Raw genomic sequence first — 19,372 nt, 5'->3', positions numbered from 1 at the left:
TATGGAGGTCAGGTTGATGAACTGTATCCAGGAACTTTAAATACAATGTAATTGAATAAAAATTTCAAAGGGAATATTATTCTATTAGCATTTATTTAGATAAAGTAAATAAGTGGCCAGATATCAATCTGTATACAGGGTTCTGATGCATTTTTTTTTTTTTACTCTGAGGTTGTATCCAAAAAAAAAGTTTGAAATCTATTAGTATAGCTGACTGACACAGAAGTTGTTAATATCCTAAATAGTTCATTGACCAAGAATTCCCATTAATCACAATCATTTTCAAACAGAAACGTATTATCAGAAAAGTATGAAGCAAACTCAGGGAAAACAGAAAACTGAGTTGAATACTCAAAGCCTAACAGAAAATAAAAAGAAAACTTCCTGTTTCTACCTTCAAAATTTTAATGCCATGGTAATCTCGATTGCTATATTGGTATGAGTGACACCAAAATTTCAAAAGGAAATTCTAGAGGGATCACCAAAAATCTGTGTGGTGATAGAGTGTGACCCCTCAAAGGTGCACAACAGCAGCAGTTGCCTTCTAGTGACTCTCCTGCCCCTGTCCATCCATTTTCAATCTTTGTTAGAAATATAATTTTATAATCTTTCCTACCCAGACTCCCGGTCTCCAGGTTCTTGCTATTTTCATCATCCTTCTTGACCCATTGGAGTTCATCTTAGGCCATTCAGGCCACTATAACAGAATAGGATACACGGGGGTAGCTTATAAACACCAGAAATTTATTTCCCATAGTACTGAAAGCTGAGATGCCCAAGATCGAGACACTGGCAAATTCGATGTCTGGTCAGAGCTTCCTCCCAATGTCATCTTAGAGTGTCCTTCTGTGCCAGGGGATTTGAGGGAACGTGGGATCCTTTTTATAAGTACAGTCATCTCACACAACCTAATCATTCTGCAAAGGTCATACTTCTAGTTACCATTATATTATGGATTAGTTTCAATATATGAGTTTTGGACTAAATCAAGAAGATACAAAAATTCAAAGTAACCTGATATCAGCCAATGAAATTGAAAATGTAGTTTAAAACCTGCCAACAAAGAAAAGCCAAGGTCTTGATGGAGTCACTGTTGAATTCTACAAGAAATTTAGAGAAGAACTAATGCCCCTAATGCTGAAACTTTTTAAGGAAATTGAAAGGAAAGAGGCTGGGGATTTAGCTCAGCGGCATAAGCACCTGCCTTGCAAGCAAGCAGTCGTGAGTTCGATCCCTGGTACTGATAAAAAAAAAAAAAAGAAAGAAAGAAAGAAAGAAAGGAAAGGAATACTTCCAAAATCATTCCTGAAAGCAAGTGTTATCCTGATTCCAAAACCAGAGAAGAACCCAACCAAAAAAAGAAAACTAGAGGCCAATCTCCCTAATGAACATAGATACAAAATCCTCAGTAAGATACTGGCAAACAGAATGCAGCAAATCATAAAGAATAGTATACACCATATTATGACCAAGTAGGATTCATCCGAGGGATGCAGGGAAGAATTCCTGACTTGAAATTATATTACAAAGCTACTGTGGTAAAATCAGCATGGTACAGCCCAAAAAAACAGGCCTGAGGATCACTGGGACACAATAAAAGAAGCAGATGCAACTCCAAACACACTCAGCCACCTTATCTTTGACAAAGGGACCAAATGTGTCCACTAGAAGAAATAGAGCCCCTTTAATACATTGTTCTGGAAAAACTGGCTCTCTACATGTCAAAGACTAAAACTAGGTCCATGTGTATCATCATTCACTAAACTAAAATCAAAATGCATCAAAGATCTAAACATTAAAACAGAATCACTGGATCTACTGGAAGAGACAATAAGTAGAAATCTTGAAGACAGGTAGAAGCAGAGACCTCATAAACAAAAACCCAAACTGCACAGGAAGTACTTCAGTAAACCAACAAATGGTATCTCACCCTATTGAAAAGCTTTTGTACAGCAAAAGAAACCACCAGCAGAAAAGACAGCCCACAGAGTGGGAAAAATTATTGCCAATTGTCCGCAGGCAAAGGACTCATATTTAGAACACATCATAACTTGAAAAAAATCAGCCTCCCCAAATTCAAAGATCTGATCCAAAAATGGACACCTGAAATGAATCCACACTTCTCAGATAAAAAAATACAAATGGCAAATAAATATATGAAAAAATGTTCAACATCACTGGCCATTTGAGAGATGCAAATTAAAGTGACACTGAGATTCTGTATCATGCCAGAAAGAATGGCTATCATCAAGAAATCAACCAATAGCAAATGCTGGTGGGGCTGTGGGGAAATAGGAACCCTTCTTGTTGATGGGGGTGTAGACTGGTGCAACCACTGTAGAAATCATGGTGGAGATTGCTTAAAAACCTAAAACAAAAGATTGCATTTGACCCAGCTAATCCCCTTTTTGGCATCTTCCCAAAAGAGTTAAAAACATCATGCCATAGCAATATGTGCACACTCATGTTTAGAGCAGCACAATTTGTAATAACTAAATCTTGGAAACAAGCCAAATGCCCATTAACAGATAAGTGAATAAAGAAAATGTAATTTTTATACAATGGAGTACTACTTTGCTGTAAAGGATAAACTTAAGGCACTTATAGGTAGTTTGATACATCTTCACACCATACTCTAAGTGAAACAAATTGGACACATATTTTAAATATTGTGTGTTTTTCTCTGCTGTGAGAAACCAAAAGTGTAAGTAAGGACCAAAATGTATAATACAAAAGGGAAGAAAATGTTTAAATGGGAAGGGGAACAAGGAAGGGGGGAAAAGAAGGAAGAGGAAAAAAAAACAATAGATGGAAAAAAAAGGAGGCAAAGCTTTTGTAAATAATGAGGGGAAGAAAGGCTGAAGGGAGAGGAGGAGAGTGGGAGAAAAAAGAATCAAGATATGTATAGGTACAGATTCCCTATGATGAATGTGATCATTATGTATATCTAAAATATACCAATAAAGTTAACAGCAGCAACAACAAAAACTATAGCCAGAGATCCTCTTCAAAGCCATTCACTTACCAATAGTGTGGCCACTCGTGGAAGTCTTCTAGCCTAACCCTGCTCCAAGTGTTTCAATCATCTCTGCAGTCTTTCCAAGATCCTCTTAATCACTTAATCACAGGATCACCCATCTTTCCCTAAACAGGCTTGCCTACAACATTTCTGCAATAGTTTCTACATTCCTTGTCTTTCTTTTTTATTCCTGCTAACAACATTGAAGGGTTCTTCCTTACCTCCTGTGTTGTTATAGCCTCATAATTGATCTCTCTCTCTCCTTTGCTAGTCAATGCAGCTTTGAATCTGTTCCATTTATTCACTTCCTAATTGTTTTACTGGCCCATTAGAAAATCTTTAGTGGCTTCTTGGTACCTACCAAAAGTGCCCAAGTTTGTTAACAAATACTTTGCCATCTCTTGCAGCCTAGCATGTCAGCCTTTACCTCCCAGCAGCAGACGCTCTGTACAACCACACTTCAGCATCAGCTATGACTGAAGGAGCCTTCAGTCTGGTCTGTCAGGCACACCCAGGAGTGTACTAGATGATGCATATTTGAGTGACACTCCTGCTTGTTAGTACACTGTGTTTGATTTTCAAGACAACCCACCCTTTCTGGAATAAATGGTACATCATCTCATATCTGCATCTTTCTCTATGTGGGTTCCTCTAAAGTCCTCCCTCTGGTACAAGTACTCTTCCTTACAAATGCAAGGTCTAACCCAAGTGCATATAGTACTTACAATAGTAAAAATAGAAGACACAGTAGTTCCTAAAGTCAGAAGTAAAAGAGAGCTTGCATCTATACGGAGGATCCAGACTGAGTGGGGCCCAAACTGGAAAGAATGTCAAGGACCAGGAAGAGCAGTGATAAGCAACTCCTAGCGAAGGCACTGCGACCGATGCCATTGTACAAGGCCACCGATGCCACTGTACAAGGCCATTGTGTGTCTCATGTTAAGATGAGAGCAAAACTCTCTGAATACTCACTGACTACAATGAGGAATCAAAAAATACAGTGGATATTTAATTTTAAAAATAATATTACAGTAAAAGGCACATTGCCATTACCCCCCCCCCCATTCCAAGTACTCCCCCTCACTTCAAACACACTTACCCCATTATTCGTGCCTCTTCCTGAAGCCATTCTGGAAGTCTTCTTTCATGATTGTCTTTACAAGGGCTGATCAAAAATGCTTTGTTGCTACCGATTGCCACCCAAAAGACAGGCAGGCTTGTAAACACATTGCAGTGGATTCTCGCCCACTGTGTTTACCAGGTCTGGCCTTTTGGTTCTTCCCTAGATTCAAAATGACCGTTAAGGTAAACATTTTGAATGGATTCAGGACCAAAAGGCAGTCTTGATGGAGCAACCAAAAAGACTCCCAAGGAGGATTTCCAGAGCTGCTTCAGAAAGGGCAAGAAGGACGGGATCAAAGTCTGAAGTGAAAGAAGTACTTTAAGAGGGATTCATCTTTTACTGTAATAAATATTTTTTCATTTAAATACACACCTCTGATACCCTGTGAAGCAGCAACATGTCAGGCCACCTCAACCAGGTAGAGTGAACCCCAGGTTTCTTCACAGATATCTTGTGAAGTCACACCATTTATGTGGGACCTCATCAGAAACTAATGCACACAAAGTGAAGATCTATTGTAATATCAGAATATCCAGAAATCTTAGCCAGTTAAAACAGGACTTAAAAGCATGGCTCCAGAGAAAAGCCTACATCTCAATTTGCATAAATTAGCAATGGAAAACTCAGAGACTTAATAAGGACTTTAAAATGAGTATCCCATTGCTCTTTAGTTTTTTATTTTGTTTTGTTTTGTTTTTTTTCCTATTTGGCTACATTTTATACAATTGAAATAAGACTATGTCTCCAGGGTTTTAAAATACAGTACAGTCTTAAAACTCATCCATAATTTTACCTTTTTTTTATCATTTTTTTACCATTAATATCTTAATGTATTCCCTTCTGAGCGCTACATTTATATTTCTCTACATATAATGTTAGATATATATATTTCATGCAGCCTATAGCATCACAATTTAATTAATATTACTTAACAAAAAGAGTAAAAATGAGGAATTATTAAATGATACATGTATTTCCAACACTTTTCTTTTAACCTTACATTATTCATTAACCTTTTCAAGCAAGGTCAGATATTTTCTTTAAGAATGGTCCATAGTGCTTAAAGTTTTATAAAATCTTTCTTGCATAAACTCATAATGGATCCTCAACAGTTTTCTACTTCAGTTTTATTACACTAAAATGAAGCAGTCAAAATTAAGAATAAAAATATTCTGTATTTACACTTTCTGCCTACCATTTTCAGTTGTGTCACTCACCCTTAATTCAATAGCAACTTTTTTTAGCCGCTCACCCTGGTCACGTTTTTCCAAAGCTTTCAACTTAGTTTCAAAGACACAAAAACGTTTTTTGTGTTTCTGCTCCATTTGCGTAATATGATTGTGGCCAGATTATGTGGTGAGCAGAACAAGAATGGACAATAAGTAAGTTCAGAAGAGCCCCGCATCTTGGTATTTGTACAGCATTAATGACAGCAGCCTCAGAGAGGGGTCTGACTGTGGCCAGGAATCTCTGAGTCCTGGGCCACATAGGGGATGATAAGCCAGTAGGGGTTACTGAAGAAGCACCTACTCAGTAACCCAAAAGAAACTTCATTTATGTCGCTGTTATTTTATTTACTTTTCCAGGCTCAATTTGTAGATGCACAAGTATGGAAACAAATTATATAAGTATTTGTAGCAGGACTCAGTGGTGGCTCATGCCTGTAATCCCAACACTCAGAGGAAAAGGGGTCACCAAATTCAAGCCCAACGTGGACAGTTTAATAGCTTGGCAAGATCTTGTCTCAAAATAGAAAATAAAGGGCTGGGGAGGAGCGGTTAGGACCTGGGTTTGGGGTTCAATCACTGGCACAGGTAAGGGGTATGAGGTGGGTGTTTGTAATGTTTTTAATCCGTGAGTGAGTTTTGCTCCATGAACCAGACTGACAATGCTATCCTCACCCTACCTTTGCAACCACTGAAGGTTGTTTGTCATCTTCACCAGTTACATAAGCAAAAATATGGTGTTCTGTGAGTATGGCTTTGCATGATGTTGTTTCTCAACTCTTTGTGCATATCAGCTTCACCTGCAAAGCTTTTTAAGGAGGAAGGGAGGAGCAGGGGATGAAAAAGAGGTGAAGATCTGTTGTGTACACCTACCAACCACACAAAGGAACACAGACATCACCTACCACAAGTACATGATAATAAAAACTTAAAAGTCTTTGTATCTTATGCAAAATAAATGATGCATGATAGAAAACAGGGAGATAGATGCTTGGCAAATGGGAAAAGGACCAAAAGATGTGTGGGGAAACATAAAAATTAAGATGCATTGTGTACACGTACCAACTCCCCATGATGAATGTAATCATTATATACTGCAAACAAGTACTAATAAAAATTTTTAAAAATAAAACTTAAGAAGAAATATTTTTATCATATAATTTTGGCTACAAACCATATTACATCGATGCAAATTAAGTAATAAAAAACAACATATTGATTCTTTTTATTTTGCTTTATTATCTAGTATAAAAATATTAGTAAATTATAATGTCCTATATCAACCAAAAAGGAAGGGGTTATAGATAGGTTGGGGGGGGGGGTGGGAAGGAAACCCAGCATCATACAGTAAATAAGCTTCAGCTCAAATGTTACTGGAAATGAACTATTGTAACAATTATCTTTTTACAAAAACCACGATAACTTGCAATATTAGCATATGTTCTTAGCCACTATTACTTTCATGAAGTCCTCATGATTTTAAATGTTCCAGATCCTAACAAGAAAATATATATAATTGCTAGACTGGAAAGCAAATTTGAAAAATGTATTGTTTAATTTGGGGCCTTTTTCTATAAATTAATATATACATTATATTTTCTCCAAAGTATTTTGACAGTAAAAAGTGTTGTAATCAGCCCTCACTGAGGTGTGGAATTAGAAATGTCCTGTCTCTATAGTAAATATCTTAACTCAGCCAATCAAAAAATGACACTGATACATATCTGCTTATATTAAAACCATACTTTCTTAAATGAAAACTAAGACAGTATAATCATACCCATGGTGGCCATATAATTCAGTAGTTGAGCTATACTCATCTCCAAAACATCCAGGATACATGGTTTCCTAGCCTATACATGTCTTCTAGGAAAAATTCTATCCTCAGATAGCCTTGGTAAAAGTTAACTGAAAAATCTAGCACCTAGTATAGTGTGGAGGCAAGCAATAGGCCTTCCACATCTGTCTCCTGAGAGCCTAGTAGGTGGTACTCCTGAGGTAGCACTTAGGGTAGTCAACCAGCAAGACAGAGACAAGGCCTGGGCCCCCAGGAGTTTGCCTCCCAGCCCAGGGACAGTCAATACTGGGTCCTCACAATGAATGGGTAAATGTTTGGATACTTTCAACAGTGAGATGTGCCTCAGAACAGAATAATTAGTAAGCACCACTGGGCTTCAGAAGTCGAAAGATTTGTGACTTATCTGTAGCCTCATTTGGGAGCCCCTATCCTGATGTGACAATGAAAAGACACATAAAGCAGCCCCATGCAGACCCTGCCCACCCCCACCTCACTCCACCCTACCCCACCCGGCCCCTCTCCACCCTAGTTCTCCAGGTTCCACACCTGTGCCGGCTGTACTTGCTTGGCACCACCGCCTTGCTGAGCTCTGCAAGGCTCCTGGCTCTTACTTCCTGCTGCAGGGCCATTGCATGGCCTCTGCTTCTGCCTGGAAGTTTCTTCCCCACACAGGGAAAAGAGAGAGGTGGACACAAAAGAACCAAGATGAAGCAGAACATACACAGTGCCCCGAGGTCAGTAATCAATCAGCCAACTACTGTAGTAGAAGAGGGATGGGGTGGTTGTACCTGATTGATGATCAGAAAAGGTCTTGGGAGGGAATAATCTATCAAAATGAAATTTATTCCTCTGATCTGTATCATCTTTTGTTTGCAAATATCATGAAATCATTTTTCTTCCCTACCACATTCTATACTCTTTGAGGTAAAGAACATGAGTTTGGGAATCAGGTGACCTGGTTTTGAATTCCAACCCAATACTTACTAAATGTGCCATTGTGAGCTGAGTTTCCCAAGCCTCAGCTTGCTTCTCTGTGTGAAGATGACAACCCTCCTGAAAAGCTCGTTGTAAGATGAGTGAATAACACACAGGGTCTTCTAAGTGAGGGGAGAGGATATTGGTATTTAAAGAGAAATGGATCAGATAGTGAGGGCATTTTTTTAAACTATGCAAAGACATACTATTTTATGTGTAATGGGGAGCCACTGAAATTTTGCACAGAGAAGTGCTTAGTTATATTTGTTTTAGAAAGTTAATATAGCTAGATGTGAAGAGTGAGCTTTCAGAATTGACTGAGACAGACTGACTGAAATGATATGGTGTTGATATGGGATGTGATAAATTCAGGTAAGCCTGGTAGAATGTTTTCCACATTTTTTCTTGACATTTAGTCAAATCTCAATATACGGGCAGAAAAGTAAATAAATAATAAATAAGTTTTTTCTTAATGTTTTGACCAAATGTCATAGTTCGATTGCAGTCATCTTTGGGCATGGTACTTGGAGGAAAAAGACTTTGAAAATCCAGTGCCAGAGCTATAGGAATGCGGGAGAGACGGGGTCAACTGATAAACAGGAGTCAGACAGTCTGGGAAAAACAGCTTAAGGAAACCTTCATTTTGTGGCCTGCGGACATCACTTTATCCTGCATTTCTCAGCTGATAACACTGACAAATACTTACACTGCCTAGGTTAGAGCTTGTAGATAACCAGGATGGATACAGAAACTGTGGTTTCTGTATCTAGCTGTGCGGTCAGGTTGACTTTCCTGCACAACAAAAAGCAGAGTTTGGAAAGGCTGTCAACATCCATCATCCGTAATAAAAAGCTTCAGGACACCATAGTACAGGGCCGGAATTCTACCATTCTGGGAGGCTGAGGCAAGAGGATTACAAATTTGAGTTCAGAGCCACCAAAAAGAAAGAGGAAGGGAAGGGAGGATAGAGGGGAAGAAAAAGGAGGAAGAAGGAAAGGAGGGAGATGAAGGAAAAAAAGAGAAAGACAGAGAAATCTTAGCACTGGCCTTTGAGTTTTACAGTATCTTTGAAGCAGTAAGACATTCATATAGTTTAAAATTCAAGAAATACAGATGAAAATTTAATGAAAAATCTTCCACCCATCCTATCCAAGCATCTAGTTCCCCTTTCTGATAGTAATTTCTTATTTATTCTTGCAGAAATATTTTCTGTATAAGCAAAGGTACTTATTTTCTGGGGGCTAGGGATTTAGCTCAGTGGCATAAGCACCTGCCTTGCAAGCAGGCAGTCCTGAGTTTGATCCGCAGTACCGATAAAAAGGAAAAAGACAAAATACAAAAAAAGGTATTTATTTTCCGTTTTTAATACAAATAGACATACTGTTCCCTGCCTTAAAGAGATGGTAATGAAGCTGCTGCTGCTGCTGCTGCTGCTGATTATTGGGTTTGTGTTTTGTTTTAGTTCTTAATTTACTTAAAAATGTATTTTGGTGGTTATTCTATATCAACTCATAAAGAGTTACCTCACTATTCTGTTGCATGGAAGTCCCTTTATTTATTTATTTATGCACTTATTTACTTATTTATTTTCTTTTAAACTGTCTTGCTATGTAGTCAGGCTGGCCTTGAACTCACTACGTAGCTGAAGCTAGCCTCGAACTCACAGCAATCCTGCCTCAGCCTCCCAAGTACACCACTATGCCTGCAATTTTTGTAACTGAATTAATGAGCATGTAATTGCTTTTGATCTTTTGTTATTTTAGATACCTAGTAACCTTGTACATCTTTCCATTAGCACATTTCCATAACATTAGTAACTAGAGTGGAATTGCTGAGTCAGTGCATGTGACCTTGTATTTCCAAGTTGTTTTCTACGAAGGCTGTACTGATTTGGGTTCACATAAGAAACATATCAAAGCAGTGCCTTTGACTTGGAAGCAAAACCATGTATTACTAAGTCATGTACCACTGTCAGAGGTCCTGTTACACCCACTCACAGGTCTTCATGGTAACCTTTTCCCATCAAAGGTGAATACACTCACCTCCTGATTCAGTTTTCCTAGGAACACATTTGGCCAGGAGGCATTTGACAATGTCTGGAAATACCTTTGATTCCCACACCTAGAGGCAAGGCTGCTACTGGCATTCAATGACCAGAAGCTAAAGATGCTGCTATTCACCCTACAATGCAAAGAACAGTGCCTCCTTCTCCTCCTCCACTTTCTCTCCACAAAGAAGTATCTTGTTCAAAATATTCATAGTGCCATGGGCTGGGGATTTAGCTCAGTGGCATAAGGACCTACCTGGCAAGGGCAGGATCATGAGTTCAATCCCCAGTACAAAAGAAAAAAAAAATAGTGCATAGTGCCAAAGCGAGAACCACTATCCTAGATAAATATCTACTTTATCTCCACTGTGTTAGGTATCTTACAGAATTGAGGATTCTGCACTCTAATCTATGCACTGAATAAAATGAAGAATCCGCTTCTGTAGTATATTTAGGAGTGATTGTCTTTTTTACCTCACCCTGGTTCTTTTTAATGGTTTAGAGGAACAGAGAGCCCCCTGGAGACATGAACACATCTATTTGAATATCTGGCTCAAAGAAGGCACCGAGCTTATTAAATGAGTGAATGGATGCTAACAGTATTTCATAATTGTCTCAGGATGACCTAACAGGATTATTTTCAATGAAAGATTGTTCTTTCCTTACCATTGCTTGTTTCGCCTTTCTTTTCACTTCAAATGTCAATTTTTATTTGACCCGATACAGTCTAACCCATAGAATAGTAGGAAATGTCAATCGAGTTAGAAATGGGTTTTTCCCTGATCTGAATATCTTATCAAGTGTAGTTTATTACCTCTGCATTAAGGCACTGAATTATATTCTGTCTTTCTCACTTAGAGCTTCCAGCTGATTCTGCCTTTTCTCTTTTAAGTAGATCAAAATCTCTCAGAAAAACAAAACTTTCCCATACATGTGAAGCCTGCTATAGTGTTAATGGATTATAAAACAAGAAAGTGAAAGTTTCTTAGATTTTCTTTTTTTTTTAAACCCAAAGATCCTGACCCTGGCAGCCTACTCATTCTCATGAGCAAAGCAGGCCACACCCACGCAACACTGACAGCATCAGGACAGCAGAGCCAAGGTGCTGCCAGGGAATGCCCTTCACTCCTTTGCTTGTCCTCCACTATCTGTGTTCTTTAGGAGCCAAAGAGCCCCACCCCACTCCAAGGACCCACTTTTCACCTCTGCTCCCATTACTGCAAACATTGCCTACTGCACTTTCCCAAGCATTGTTCAATGTGATTAAAGAGCCAAGGGGCCACAGAGCAGAGACTCAGCTGTCAGCCTGCCTCCTTCAAGGTAGCGAGGTCTCCACCTTGATGCTCACCTCTGCACTTGGAAATTGCTTCCACTAGAGGGGAAATAGAAAAGCTTGCTTTTAATAAGAGCCTGGAGACTTGGGATGGAACAAAAACCAGTGGGCAAGACAGCAGGATCAGCAAAGTCAGGGAGAAGCAAGCAAGAAAAAGAATACTTGTTTGCAAGGCTGAATGGTACATTACTGGTGCTAAATATACCTTGCAGAAAATTGGGATGCAGAGCAGCTTTGATCATATCTCGCATAAGATTTTAAAATGCAAATGCAAAAACATGCGAATACAAAACTGCTTAGTTTACTTTTATTAGCTGGTTATTTAACCATCATCTAGCTCTGAGATCCTGTTGCATACTCTGCAGTTAAAATAAGCTTGCAATTGGAATAAAAGAGGAAAATATTCAGATTTAAATATCTTTCAGGCAAACCAAGTAGATGATGAGCCACCTTCGTTAGACAAGGTAACTAAATTAAAAAAACTAAATATTTTAACTATCTCTTCTGAATAAGTGTTCAAATTTTTTAAAAAGTTACTCTTGAAATTTTTAAATACCAATTTTATATTTAACCATTAATTATTTCCAGAGGTAGGTAAACTGAGGAGTTAATTTCTCAAAGTTACTAAAATCTAAGTCTTTGACTTTGTTGGCAAAGGCCCCAAATATCTGTTCTGATCTAAAAAGAACAGAGCTCATAGTTGTTTTCATATTAGATAACTGTTCCTTCTTTAAGTGATAGTCTTTAATCTGTGGCTTATAAAAGCTACAATAACTTATTGAAATGTTGCACCACTTAAGGTGAGCTATATAAAATATATGGCTGTCTTCATAGATAAATTATGCAAAAGAATAATTTTTAAAATAGCTCATGGTTGCTTCTCTTGCATTCTAAGCACCATGCTGAGTGTTTAACTCACTCTCTTTCATATAAGCTTTATCATAACTCTTTGAGGCAGGTAAATTCCATTTTATGACACTGTTTTGATGCCATACAAAGAGGTTAATGAACTACAGTCTTGAAAAGATTTCTAGTGACAGGATTGAAGAGAAACAACCCCACAATATGGTAGCCTGGCTTTGGGCTGAAGGAATTTGAGAAGTAGGAAGGACTCTGACTTCCTCCTCCTCCTCCCATGAAGGAAGTCCTTGAATCACCTGTGAAAGAGGAGAAAAGGGGGCCTCCTTATCTTTGAAGACCAGGGGACTCCCAGTAGAGTTTCAGGAACAGCCCTTACCCAGTTTCCTTCTTTGAGGTCATATTTTCCCATGACTTTTCACCCTTCATCAAACCTAATGCAGAAACACTCAGGCTTAGCCTTTTCTTTAACTCTCCCTTTTTTTGAGGAAGCCCCCTGTGTCATGCTTAGGCTTTTCTCTTGATAATCTGTCTTTTGTTGGTTCAAGATCTGTCAGGGAATCTAGAAGGATTTCCCCACCCAGAGAATCTAGGAAAGAAACAGGCAAAAAACATTTTCCTCCTTCTGCCAGACATAAAAGTCCTAAAATTACCTGTAAACAGAGGTGTGCACACACACAAATATATCTCTAGATAGGGGGTCAGTTTTCGGCAGTTTCACAGAAGTCTGTGGCTCTGAAATTACCTAAATTGGATTAGCTACTACGAAGAGCAAAGGTTTCCAAATTGGTTAATTTACCTCTTAAATTGGAAATGTATAGAGGCTGATTTTTCTCAACAATCCTTGACAGGGTGTTCTGTTGCTCCTGTGACCTGATGCTGGTTCTTGCCCAAGTCACTGCACTGGCTCCACACAAAGCATCTCTCTCCCCACTGTGTCAAACAGATTAGCAGCACTGATCAGGAGCCAGATGGTCTGGGTTGAAATCTGCTCCATAACACTTACTTGAACTTCAGATCTGTAAAGGGAGGTACCTCAGGAATTGTTGAGGATGAAATGAGTTCCACACAGTATATAGGAAGCAACCAATAAATGCTCACTGGGCTGAATGAACCAGCTCTGCTGTTGGGACTTTAAAATATACCGCTCAAGTTGCTTTTGATGAAACAGGGAGAATATTTGGAGGCTTTATACTTCTTAAAGGTTGTGTGTGTATGTATGTATTTGTGAGTGGCTGTGTGTGTGTGTGTGTGTGTGTGTGTGTGTGTGTGTGTGTTACCAGGGATCAAGCTCAGTGGCACCTTACCACTGAACTACAACTCCAGCTCTTTTTCAGATTTTATTTTGTAAACAAGATCTAGCTAAATTGCCCAGGCTGGCCTTGAGCTCACAGTCTTCTAGAGTGCTGGGATTACAAGCATGAGCCACAATGCCCCGTTCTTATAGAACTTTTCTCAATCTCCTGACTATTGTCCAGTCCAGGCGACAGTAGAATTCAGCAAGGTACAGTGCCTTACTGGCATTTTTCTAGAAAGGATTGAACAAAAAAAAGAATAACACAAGAATAAATTATGTGTCTTGTTTCTTATGAGTCTTTTCTTTCATTTTATATGAATGTGTACATTTTATTTGAACACTTATTCAGAAGAGATAGTTAAAATATTTAGTTTTCTTTATTTAGTTACCTTCTCTAATGAAGGTGGCTCATCATCTACTAAGCAAATTAATCTTATTCTCTCTTGAGTCCTTTGAATTTGCCTTAGCCACAATGTGAAGGAAAGAAGCTGTCTTTCAGATCACATCTCTGGCAAGTCCATTTCAGAAGCTGTTAGGAGTTTCCAAAAGGTAGAAGGAATTGCTCTTCCCAGCCGGTGGTGTTTTTTGGGATTGAATCACCTCTCCTTTAAGACCTGATTGAACAGGGAGAAGATGACTTTAGCTTTCTCTTGAAGACTAACCATATCTTGCCTCTTGTTTCTGTCCTCTGCATCAGCCATCCAAACACTGAAATCTGGTTTAGGATCCCTGGGTGCTTGCTGAGGGCCCTGGAATCAGGAAAGAAATGCGATGCCATCCTGGGCGCACGTGTAGCAATGCATATCATCATCGGTACAACCTGCAGTACTTCAGCGCCCCACTGGTCTCAGGCCACCAAGCGCTCTATTCCTTCTGCCTGATGCTTTGCCCAACACAATAGCTTTGGAGCAGGTCACAAGGGCTGAGAGTCCCTGCTGCCTGTTTCATTACATGTCCATGTCTGTCACAAAAATAGGCAGTATAGTGCTATCATGGAACCCACTATTTTCAGAATGAGAGCTGGTAGTGTCAACTGTCAACAGGGCAGGCTTTTCATAAACTGACCAGTTATGAATGACACTAGTGCCACCTATTCTCCTCTGAGATGTGACTCAAGAAGGCTTTCTCTCCTCAGGAAGTATGTCCCTTCCTTTCTCCCTCCCTCTTTCCATTCTTTCTTTTTTTTTTTTCTTTTTTCCTTTCTTTTTCTTCACTCCTTCCTTTTTCTTTCTTTCTTTTAACCTTCTTTCTGTAGTTACAGGTAATAGAGAGCATGTGCACTAGAATTCAGCTCAGCAGTGGTTATTCAGCCTTGGATGGGTCCCTCATTCCCTGGGCCTTCCCTAGAAAGGCAGACCATGTTAACCCCGCACCATTACTACACTGCTATTGCAGGGCTTTAAATTTCTGCTAGAAATGCTAGAAATACCAAAGGAAGGTGCTATCCAGGGTGCAATTCCATTATATAGACAGACTTACCCTGAGATACCTGTAGCTTCTGTGCAATGTATGCGCAAGTCGGGAGGCATTTTAAAGCTACAGAGTTTTCCAAGAAAAATCATTATTTGATGCACAGGTGACACAGAATCTCTCCCTCACCAAACATCAGCCACACTCCTCTGAGCTCTCTTCCCACTCCTTCGCCTTGACTTTGACCTTCATGCCATCCTTGGAGCCCCATTGAATCAGTTTAGAGAAAATCCCCCATCCTTGACATCTGGCCAGCTTGGTCTCCCATAAGCAAAAATCTTCTTACATGGTTTAGCAAGACATTTCCTACCTTTAATTTATCCTCCTCCTCAGTAATTGTCCGTCTACTGATGTCCTCAACCCACTCTTTGGCTATCAGTTCTTACTTTTGTTGTATTTGGATTTGAACCCATTCTCTCCCCCACTATAGTCCTGAATAAAGTCTTCCTTACCACTTTAATAAGTGTCAGAATCATTTTTAACACAGATTACAGTTTCAATATTGAGGTTTTTAAAAGAACAGTGCTTAATGTGTACCACGGTGTTCTTTGTTCTAAATGCTAAACCTATTCCTCATAAAAACCCAGCGAGGCAGTGCATGGTTATTATCTTTGATTTATGGATGAAACTGGGGCCCTAGAGGTTACTTACTTACCTGGGCATACAGAGACAGAGCTGGAAAGTAGAACTGATATTCCACCCTGAGGAGGCTGCCCCTGAACCCATGACCTTGAGCACATGGCCAAACTGCCCTTGCAAGTAGGCTGGGTGTCTACTCTGTCAACACTTTAAATCAAGACTCTAATTTTAAGCTGCACACAGGCCTCTCCTCAGGGTAATGAGTCAAGCAGGGCCCCAAGTCTCCAGACACATGGTGAGTCTGTGCCTAGTCATCGCCATCTAGAAAACGCAAATAGAAGCAAAAAGGAAAAAAAATCTGAGTTTTTATGAAGGATCTCTTCGGTTTGAAAAAGAAAGAAGGGAAAGAGGAAAGGAAGAGGAGGAGAGGATAAGGAAAGGGGAGAGAAACCATGCAGGACACACAGGCACACACACACACACACACACACACACACACACACACACACACACACACCCTCTGCAGCAAGCGTTTATTCAGCCTGAGGGACAGCCATGTGCAACCTCATTTTAATTTTGTTTGTTTGTATTGGTGCAGTTTTGGGATACATGTGCTTATCATGGTGAGCTGGCACATGTGCCTAACAAGATTTAATTCTCTTTTGCCCCTACCATTCCCATCTCTTCCTGCCCCTTCCAACTCTTGGTCTCCTTCCCGTTTACAAAAGCTCTACTCCCACTTTTTTCTTTAACTTTCCATCCCCTTTCCCTCTTTCCTTCCCCTTCCTCTATCTCTTGTTCCTCTTCTCATTTGAAAAAAATATACTTATTATCTTTTAGTTTGCTCTTTATTCATATTTGAAATTTCTCCTTTAAGAGAAACCTTGTGATATTATTTGTATGACTGATTTATTTCTCTTATGGGCTCAAGGCCCATCCTCACTGTTGGAAGTTATTAAATCTTATCATAATGAGCTCTCTTTGCTAATAAAAATGTAGACACCTAACCAAGTAATCGCACTTAGAAAATCTGCTCAGCTCACAGACTTCTACTATTTGGTGGAGGAAAGGGGCTGGGGAGTGCATTGAGAGCTTGGGGAAGTCTCTCTGGACTAATGGAGATGCTGTGATGATTCCATTAGCAGCTATGTTTGAGACTTATGTTGATTTTTTAACTTACTAATAAATTAAGAGATTGCAAGTTAACAGGTGCTAGTCAAAAAATCTGGACTTTTCTTCTTGCATTGATGGATAATTCGACTTCTATTAACAAAACAAAATTAAAAATGCTTTCAAAGTTAAACTGCCATACTCAGCTGTGGGTGGGAAATAGAAATAAACTCATCAAATGAGTTCTGAGAATTTTATGAAGTCCTCTTCACCGAAATCTTTTAACTTTCCGTTGCTGAACTTTGGGCCATTCATATTTTACAGTCCTATCTGGCAAACTAGATTTCTTGGCTCCAGCTCCTCAACACAAGGACAGGTTGCACTCTTAGCTTTAGGGTGCCTGCCAGATGTCCAGTCTTGGTTTAACCGTCTAAACCTGAATAACAGATATACACAGTTTAATAAATAAGATACTATCATTTTCTTCTAAAAACAATTGTGTTTTTATTAATATTTCATGTCATGCATTAAAATTTCCTATTAGTTCAGAATTTGGCAGGGCTTTAACAATGGTTATTTCAGAGGAAAAGGATCAACTTTTTTACATAGACCCTGCTCCACATCCTATGAGGTAAACAAAAAAGAACTTTTCCCCTTCCCTTCTAGGTCTTGCCATGGTTGTGAATATATGGGGCATTTATGCAAGTAATAATGGTACAAAACAGTCATGAAAATTATAATACAAAGGATAAAGACAACCAATTTGCAGGAGCTGTTTGTTTTTTGTTTTTGAGATAAAACTCACTATGCATTTCAGGCTGGCCTTGAACTCAATATGTTGCCTGGGCTGGCCTTGAACTCAGGGTGATTTTCCTGCCTCAACCTCCTTAGTGCTGGGATTACCGGTGTGCACCACCGTGCCCAGCAAGGTGCTATGTTTTCTTTGTTTTTGTTTTTTGAAATAAACTTTAACTTGAAGGCTTTAGAGGGCTTCAAAAAGAAGTTTGGTTCGAGTGGAGCCTTGAAGACTGGTAGGGTTTTGGGAAATGAGACGGGCAGACACTATGTCTGTAGGAAGGTTTGGTAAACAGTGGTGTGGGAGAGGGCCAAGGGAAAGCAAAGATTTTCACTGTGGGCACAGAAAGTGACTGCAAGGTAAAATTCAAGTAAAGAAAAACACAATCAAAACCTAGAAGCTTAGTTTGAATGAGCAGAAAGCAGTCAAGACCAGGGATAGGAAAATAGTCAACCCCTTAATAAGAATACTGAACCAGATGCACCAGTTTGTGGGAGAAAATAAGTTCAATTCACCATTAGAAATCATGTCATAGTAGAGCAGTCAAATAACATTTTTTAAAATGCATTTTTAAAGTCTGGGCCTGCCCAGATTGACTGCTTTATTTTGGCCTTCTATAGCCTGAGCTGATAATACGGTTTGATACTATCCATCACTTGAATGCTAGAGATAGAAAAGTCTTAATAGTCATATAATCCATTGTGCCAATGAGTTAATTTGAGGTCCAGAAAAATTAAATGATTAGCCTGAAGTAATATAGCCTACAATGATACAGATACTGTTTAAGTACATTCATCCATTATTTTATCCATATACCTTAAGTGTAAATCCCAGATGATAGTGAACAGATTTGCAAAACTTTATCTCACTTTTGCGTACCTCCATCTCCTCACCCAGTCTCCAATTCATCACTCTCATATAATAATATACCCCATTCTTAATGTGTTTAGAATTTATACAATCACATACAAACCCATCTGTTTCATACGTACATAAGCACATGAAGTGTTTTAGGTTAACGTTTTACAAAACTGAAAATGTATAGTCTTTCCTACACCTTACTAAACCATGTGTTGGAGAAATCCTTGCCAAGTGAAAAGCCAGAGTCTAACTAGTTATTTATTGTAATAGTTGCTTAATATGTGATAGTAGGAATATGTCATGATACACCCCAGCATTCTCCTTATTCACCCCAGCAATCCTCCATGAGGATTGATTTGCTTCTAGTTTTGCTTCTATAAGTAGTACTTAAACAAATATACTTATCCTCATATCTATACATGCTGGTATTTTATTTCTGTTGATAAGACTTGGTGCCACTGGGTCAAAGAAATGTATATTTATTGTTTGTTTGTTTGTCTGTCTTTTTGAGACAGGGTCTCACTATGAAGTTCAAGATGATCTTGAGCTCACTTTGTAACCCAGGCTGGCCTCATACTCCCAGTGATCCTCCTGCCTCAGTCTTCCAAGTACTGGATTACAGACATGCACCACCATGCACAGCCTTTGCATTTTTAATTTTAAAAAATAAACTCCTTCCTCAACAAAGCTGTAGCGATACACATATGTTCTTAAAATTAATAAAAATTCTCTAAATAGGGCTTCTTAGACCATAGTGTTGTCTTTTCTTACACTTTTTACAAGTTCAATTGTTGTAAAGAAAGACTTCACTGTTAATTTGTGCTTATTTGATACAGAAGAATTTAATCTCCTTTACACAAACCTGCTGGTTATTTTAATT

The 19,372-nt window shown here is 38.9% G+C and overlaps 1 protein-coding gene across 4 annotated transcripts in view; it reads left to right on the top strand.

Moving 5' to 3' along the window:
• The window catches only part of Gprin3 (GPRIN family member 3), a 61,997-nt gene that overhangs the window by 32,846 nt on the left and 9,779 nt on the right, over positions 1-19,372 (top strand). The window lies entirely within an intron of this gene.

This window comes from Cavia porcellus, unplaced genomic scaffold, assembly GCF_034190915.1.
Source record: "Cavia porcellus strain 051 isolate PalLab524CR breed Dunkin Hartley unplaced genomic scaffold, mCavPor4.1 scaffold_4, whole genome shotgun sequence".
Classification (NCBI taxonomy): Eukaryota; Metazoa; Chordata; class Mammalia; order Rodentia; family Caviidae; genus Cavia; species Cavia porcellus.
This window is presented reverse-complemented; position numbering and strand designations above follow the sequence as displayed.